This window comes from Myotis lucifugus, unplaced genomic scaffold (assembly GCF_000147115.1).
Source record: "Myotis lucifugus unplaced genomic scaffold, Myoluc2.0 scaffold_97, whole genome shotgun sequence".
Lineage (NCBI taxonomy): Eukaryota > Metazoa > Chordata > Mammalia > Chiroptera > Vespertilionidae > Myotis > Myotis lucifugus.
In genome coordinates, this window is record NW_005871145.1 from 1,615,553 (window position 1) to 1,623,443 (window position 7,891).

Below are 7,891 nucleotides of genomic sequence, written 5' to 3' on the forward strand. Positions count from 1 at the left end.
GGGGGTGGGGTGGGGGAGCAATGGGGGGGGATAAGAACACATATGTAATACCTTAAACCAGTGGTTCTCAACCTTCCTAATGCCGCGACCCTTTAATATAGTTCAGTTCCTCATGTTGTGGTGACCCCCAATTTCATTGTTACAAATTGAATATAATTAAAGCATAGTGATTAATCACAAAAACAATATTTAATTATATATGTGTTTTCTGATGGTCTTAGGCCACCCTGTGAAAGGGTCTCGACCCACAGGTTGAGAACCGCTGCCTTAAACAATAAAGAGAGAAAAAGAAAATAAATAAAAAGAAAACTACCCCCCCCCAAAAGGCAAAAACAAACAAACAAATGAATGACAGCTCACCTGACATCTGAAACACTAAATGTGTTAATTAAAGAGCTCCCTCCAAAAACAATAGACTCTTGCAAAGGCAAATTTTGGTCTTCAAACCAGAAGACAAAAAATTGCTTATTACCTTAAAAATGATATCTCTTTGAGTCTAAAAATTTATTAAGGCAGGGTCTCTAGTAGGGCTTATATCAGAAGAGTTCTTATAATGCATTTAACTACATTTTCTCAAAGAATTCTCCTAACAATCATTTTTTTGATAGGTTATTACAGTCCTCCTGCTCCAAATGAGAACAGGAAGACCTTGTGAGATTTAGAGATACGAAATTGTACACAAGGGCTCCAGACACTCATGGTCTGGAGCCTGTTCCTTAGTGTAGACAGTGGTTTAGCTGCATTAGTTAGACCGACTCTGGCTCTCACTGTTATTTTGAATAAGTTGTTATAAAAATATAGACTCCAGAAGCTCACATGTTTGGCTCAGTCTGAGAATTTCACATGTTAAAAAAGGAAGATAAAAATGTTCTCCGAATGAGCTAATCATCACACAATTGTTGCAAACAGAATGCTAGATGACATCTTTAAAGGTAATTCACTTTAGACTCTTGAATCATCTCTCCAGCCACCCAAGTGTCTTCCTAATGAACTTCAGGAATTAAACTCTGACTTCCTTTTACTTCTTTTATGAAAGGCCTTTATTCTGTATTTTTGAGTATGGTTGAACCCTATGCTCTTTGGTTCAAGTTTTTGGCATCTCCGGCTAAGTTCAAGCCCGGTTGTGCCATTGATGCTAGGCTGAAAGCTTCATGAAGGCAGAGGTCATGTCTGTCTTGCTCATTTTTGTGTCCCCACTTAGCCTAGAACCTGTCACTGAGCATTCATCCCCAAAAACATTCATTGAAGAAATAAGTTTCTGAAAATTGAGTACAGAATGTCTAGTAAGATTGAAAATTGAGGTGGGATAATCAAGCAAGATTTATGAAATATAATCATAGGCACTAGAGTTGAAAATCAGAGATTCAGTAAATTTTAGTGGAAAGAAAAGAGAAAAATCCAAAAAACCTAAATGCCCATTTTGGCCTGTGACTCTTTAGGTGAAGGATTTGGAAAGCCATATGATGACCCTGAGTATTAATGTCTTCACCTGTAAAAGGAGGCAACAACCCCGAGAGACTCAGAGAATTGCTGTGAGGGTCAGATAAGATGGTGTATAATAAAAGCACTTTGCATATTTTGGGACACTCTACATTTCTCTGGTGAAGAAATTGAAGGAAGGAAATGGTGATTCCAATGTGAAATAAAGGAGAGCATTCAGTATGAAAACTAGCCAAGTAGGGGGCCCTTCCTCAATCACCTAACTCTAGTTATTGGGAGAGCTTGAGGTTTTATCTGGTATATTCACCAGTTGATATCAAGTTAAAGAGCCTGCACCTTTGAAGACTTTCCCACGTTTTTCTGGGCTGAGCCACAGTGTCTCTAATATTGATAATGAAATTAGTAGGGGACAATGGTGACAGGGGGCAAGCTACCTTGTATTCTGACCTTATTGACTGAAGAAGCCCTGTATCTTAATCTGAAGGAACCTCTAATAAGCTAACTTTGAAGACTCCAGGAACATACTAACTCTTGGTTCTGAGCTCAGGTAAATGAGTAAGATCTCAAGTTTTGGAGTTTAACATACCTAGATTCAAATATAGGCTAAGTTTCTCACTACTAATGTAATCCTATGGGTCTCTGAAGCTCAGTTTTCTCATATGTAAAATGGGCATGTTCATTGCCCAGCCGGTGTGGCTCAGTGGTTGAGTGTTGACTCATGAACCAGGAGGTCATAGTTCGACTCCTGATCAGGGCACAGATGTGGGTTGGAGGTTGTGGTTAAGTTTGAAATTGACATTTTTTGTAACAACAGTCTCATGTGTTTCTGATACTTCAGTCATACCTCTGAGAATTTATTGGAGCTCAGTCCTCTCTGAGTCTCTGGTTCTGATTTGATAACCAGAGCATACTTCTTTCTGAAGAGTGTGAGAGATATCCTGGCCAGGAGAAAAATGCAATTCCAGCAACTCTGCAATGCCATGACAGGTCCAAATTGCCACCCAGAGACTCATCTACCCCAAAGGAAGAGAGAATAGAAGATTGATGTGGATAAGATTCTAGTGTTCTGAGCAGCCTTTATTATAGATGGTGTTATGGGTGAAATTGTGACTCTTCTCAAAATTCACATTTTGAAGTCATAACCCCCCAGTACCTCAGAATGTGATTTTATTTGGAGAGAAGGTCTTCATAGAAATATTTTAATCAAATTAAAGTGAGGTCATTAGGGTGGGCCCTTAGTCAATATTATTGGTGTCGTGTAACATGGAAATCTAGAGACAGTCATGTAGAAAGAAAGGGCACCATGTGAACATGCAGGTGGCCATCTACAAGTCAAGGGGAGAGGCCTGGAGTAGCTCCTTCTTTCACACCCCTCAGAGAAACCAATCCTGTCAACACCTTGATTTTGGATTTCTAGCCTTCAGAACTATGAGACAGTGCATTTCTGTTGTGTAAAGTACCCAGTTTGTGGTATCCTGTTACAGCAGCCCAAGCAGACTAAGACAGACAATAACATTTTAGCTATTGAAAGCCCTCTGTGGTATCCTGCTAGGGTCAGGGAGAGGTGATGGGAAGGAATGACCAACGGCTTTTGGAACTGAGGTAGACCACATCTGGTATTCACTTCCACTCTTTGGGTAAATATGAGCTGGGATTCCAGAAAGTGTTTACAATATTCACTTCCCTTAGGTAAGGGAGAAAGGTGACTCATATTAAAGTTAGTAAATAATGACAGTAAGTGTTTCCTAGGGCTAAAAATTCACTAAAATAGGTAGATTGTGTGAAATAGCCAGTCTGAATCATCAGATACTTTTTAAAGAAATAAAGATGTTGAACATTCACCATAACTAAACCATGGCAAATAACATGCTTCCTATTAGGAATCATTAAGGCACTTTTATTAATAATTGAATATAATATTGATTTTTTAATATACAAGTGTGGTGTTCTATTTAGAGCTGAAGATGTCCTTTAAATGATGTTTTCTAGAAAGTACTTCAATAGTCTACTCTCTCTAGTTACTTTTATAAAAGCATTTAGCCAACTTAAAAAAAACACACAGATATTTTTCAAACTGAACTACAGGAAAAATGGGTTTCAAATTGTTAAAAATGTATTTATTATATTATATTGGATATATGTATATATCAATTGAAAGATTCACCATGAATTTTAGAACTTAACTGCCTTGTTAAATGTACAAGTGGATTTTAAAATAAGCCCAGCATCAGAAATATTAAGACATGATAGAAATGTGCATTTTAGAATTAAGACAATAGAGCAATAAGTACATAGATTAAAAAGTGTCCTGTGGTCCAACACATTTGGGAAATGCTCTACACTCCTTCTATCTTAGAGAGTCACAAGGCACACCAATAAGTAATATACTTCTAGAAAGCCCATTGGTAAACAAATCTGACATTTATGAGTTTTATTTCTTGCCTCTCAGGAATCATGTTCTTTACTGTCTGATATATAGTGTTTTGCAACTAGTGTTTAATCTATTTTGTTCATTTTTTTTCTTGTTTCAGGCAGGAGAGTAAATTCATTCCTGGTTCACCCATCTAAGCAATAAGTGACGGTTCTGAAAGATATTTTTAATTGTATAAGTATTGCAAGTGTTTTTAAGTTGTCCAAATTATATTGTATCCAAGGCACTTTGGAGATTTATTTTATACTACCTGCAATGGAAAGTAATAGGCTTTGAAGTTAGATATAAATTTGAACCTTGGAACTACTATTTAACATGTATGTGATCTTGGGCAAGAAAAGTAACTTCCCTCAACCTCAGTTGAACCTTTGATAAAATGAGATTGGAAAATATTTATCTTAACCACAGAAAATTCTATACAACGTTTTGTTTTTATAGCAAAAATGTTGGATATAGGTTGGGTAATGTTAAAATAAGTTAGAGTTAATCTATAGTTTGTATTTCCATGAAAACACCTAAAATAATGAGATGATTTATAGTATTAGGGAAAATGTTAATAACATGCTGAAATTATGAAAAGCATTTTGCAGAAAAAAACATGTGGGATGTAAACTGATTTTTAATTAAAAAAATTGTGAGTGTGTTTATGTGAAGGAAACACCATTGGGGAGGATATATAACAAACTTAAGAACAGTGAGTAGGACTAAGGGACATAAAGAATCTCCTTTTACAATTTTAAAAACAGCTGTATTGAAATAATAATGGATACATAAAAGTGAATAATAAAAGCATGTAAGGTGGCCCTAGGTGGTTTGGCTCAGTGGATAGAGCGTTGGCCTGCAGACCTAAGGGTCCCGGGTTTGATTCTGGTCAAGGGTGTGTACCTTGGTTGCAGCTCCTCCCTGGCCTAGGCCCTGGTTGGGGCTTGTGCAGGAGGCAACCAATCGATGTGTTTCTCTCACATCAATATTTCTCTCTGTCTTCTAAAAATCAATGGAAAAAATATCCTCCGCTAAGGATTTTAAAAAAAAGAAGCAAGTAAGATTTCTGAGAGGTAACAGATGCTCTTGGCACAATTCACACTGTCAATGCTCAATAGCCAATGAGCACTAGGAGCACATACATGGACAAATGAAGTTAGACAGCAAGGGAAAGCACACCCCAGAGGGACCAGAGTGCTGGACAAGAGGTACTTGAGAAGGCTTATGCAGGGTGAGTCTAAGAAGGATTTAGGAAGTGAAGGGGAATTCTGTTTTGAGCATTATCAGGAATTCAGCAATTGGATATTTTGGTAATCTGTACCTGAGAGGGGAGAAAAATAAAAGTGAATAAAGAAGGAGTGACTAGTTGACCTCTTCCCACCCATCCACCCACCCTCCGCTTCCTCCCTTCTGAGGTTTGACAGTTTGTTCGATGCTTCTACGTCTCTGGATCTATTTTTGTTCATCAGTTTATGTTGCTCATTATATTCCACATATGAGTGAAATCATGTGATACTTACCTTTCTCTGACTGCTTATTTTGCTTAGCATATGCATATATGCATAACCATGGGCACAGACAATAGGTTGGTGAAGGCCTGGGGTGGGGGCGGGCTGGGAGAGGTCAATGGAGGAAAAAGGGGACATGTGTAATACTTTCAACAATAAAGATTAAGAAAATAAAAAATAAATAAAAAAGAAAATTAATGAAATTGAAAAGAAAAAAAAGGAGTAACTACTAATTTTAGCTAAGGCTTTTGTTTGTTAAGAGTCTTTGTCCTTCTTTTGTTCCAGACATACTCACAGAGTGGCCTTTTTTTGGTCTTGTTCCATCTCCGTCATGGAGTGGCCTTGTCTAATTATTGCTTATATTCTGTAAAGGTTTTTCATGTTCAGTTGAGAACATTATGGTTGATGTGTCAGCCCTCATGGCCAGGGCTATTTCCTTGTCTTCTGTTTTTTCTTCTTCTTTTTTTTTTTCTTCCAGAGGCCAAAAATATTTCATGTGAAGCTCACTTCCCAAATATCAAATATTACTGCTATAATATTTTAAAACCAACAATGACAAGAACAACATTCAATTAATTTTTCCCCAGGACTCCTGTCTGATTCCTAGCCCCTTCCACTCTATCCAGGGTAAGAATGATCTGAAGCAGTTCCAAAGAAAGCAGTGTGGAGTCAGCCTCCTTCAACGACCCTGAGGTGGTGGTATCTAGAATTGGCAATCACCTGCTATCAAAACAAAGAGTCTGGAAATTAAGGCCTTCATTAAATGTCTGATACAGCTCATGAATGCAGGGATTCAAGGGCAGCAGCCACACTCACTGTATGTCTCAATTTTCTATACTGTCTGGGTCAACAGTCAGTGGTATACACAGCTCTGAGAGCCACCTCTCGCCCAGCCTTCCAAATACTGGTTCCGCCAGTGTTTTCCGACTCCTTTCCACAGCTGTTCTTCGAGTCTGTTCAAACATTGCGTCCAAATAAAATGTATGAGCTTTTTCCCTGAACCCCGTGAAGCCCATGGTGACGGCCAGCTGCGGGTCCGGTCCCGACGCCTCAGAGCCTGTCAGTTCGCTGGGTCCCTGGCGCTCCATCACCGCCGCGCTGCAGAGCCAGCGGCAGCAGCAGCCCACACAGCAGCAGGAGCGGCACTGAGAACCCGGCTTTTTTTAAAAAAATTCTTTATTGTTTAAAGTATTACATATGTCTTCTTTTTTTCCCATTGACCTCTTCCCGGCCACCGCTCCCCCCTCCCCACCCCACATGCCCTCACCCCCCTACTGTCTGTGTCTATCGGTTATGCTCAAATGCATGCATACAAGTCCTTTGGTTGATCTCTTACCACTCCCCGCTCTCCTGCCTTCCCTCTGAAGTTTGATGGTCTGTTCAATGCTTCTCTGACTTTGGATTTGTTTATGTTGTTTATTATATTCTACAAATGAATGAGGTCATTATGCTTATTTCGCTTAGCATAATGCTCTCCAGGTCCATCCATGCTGTTGTGAATGGTAAGAGTTCTTTCTTTTTACAGCAGCGTAGTATTCCACTCATCTGCTGATGGGCACTTAGGCTGTTTCCAAATCTTAGTTATGGTAAATTGTGCTGCTATGAACATAGGAGTGCATATGTCCTTTCTGTTTGGTGTTTCTTGTTTCTTGGGATCTATTCCTAGAAGTGGGATTACTGGGTCAAATGGGAGTTCCATTTTTAACTTTTTGAGGAAACTCCATACTGTCTTCCACAGTGGCTGCACCAGTCTGCATTCCCACCAGCAGTGCACGAGGGTTCCTTTTTCTCCACATCCTTGCCAGCGCTTGTCATTTGTCGATTTGGCCAGGGCCATTTTCTAAAAATTTCTCCATACCATCAATAATTCCATCTCTTCATTTACATGTTTATTTTGTTGGAAATAAGACCACTCTATCCAACCCTGGCCACTCTACCCAATATGCTGGCACATTGGCTGTACTCCTATGGACTTCACTGTGGTCCTCATATGCTGGAACGATGCTCAGCTGAATAGGAAAAATGCAGTTTGCTTTACATACAGGAGCTTTGACTTTAGATTTCCTTCCCAGGCTAGTGGAGACTGATTGCTCACCCAATGATTTCTCCACAAAGAGAGTATAGAGCTGTGGCCTGTGGGATTGGTACGTGTTCCCTTGAGCATCTGTGGCCCTATGCACTGAGACAGGAACAAAGAAAACAATATTTATTAGGTAATTTCTTGCTAAAGGAGAGAGGAGCTTCTCAGAGGAGGAAGTTTTCATGCTGCAAACTTTAGGAGATTTCTTACTGACTCTGTGTGTGTGTGTGTGTGTGTGTGTGTGTGTGTGTGCGCGCGCGCGCGCGTGCTCCCTTGGGTGGGTGAGGACATTCTTATAGTGTCTGTCACACACATTGTTGAAATAATCCTTGTGAAATTCTTCATCACTATTAAACATTTTATTTGAAGATAAATTAGTGTCAGGTACTATGATTTTCTGTTCTTTACTTCTATCGCATTACCAAAACAGATTTTAAAATTCTCAGGAGC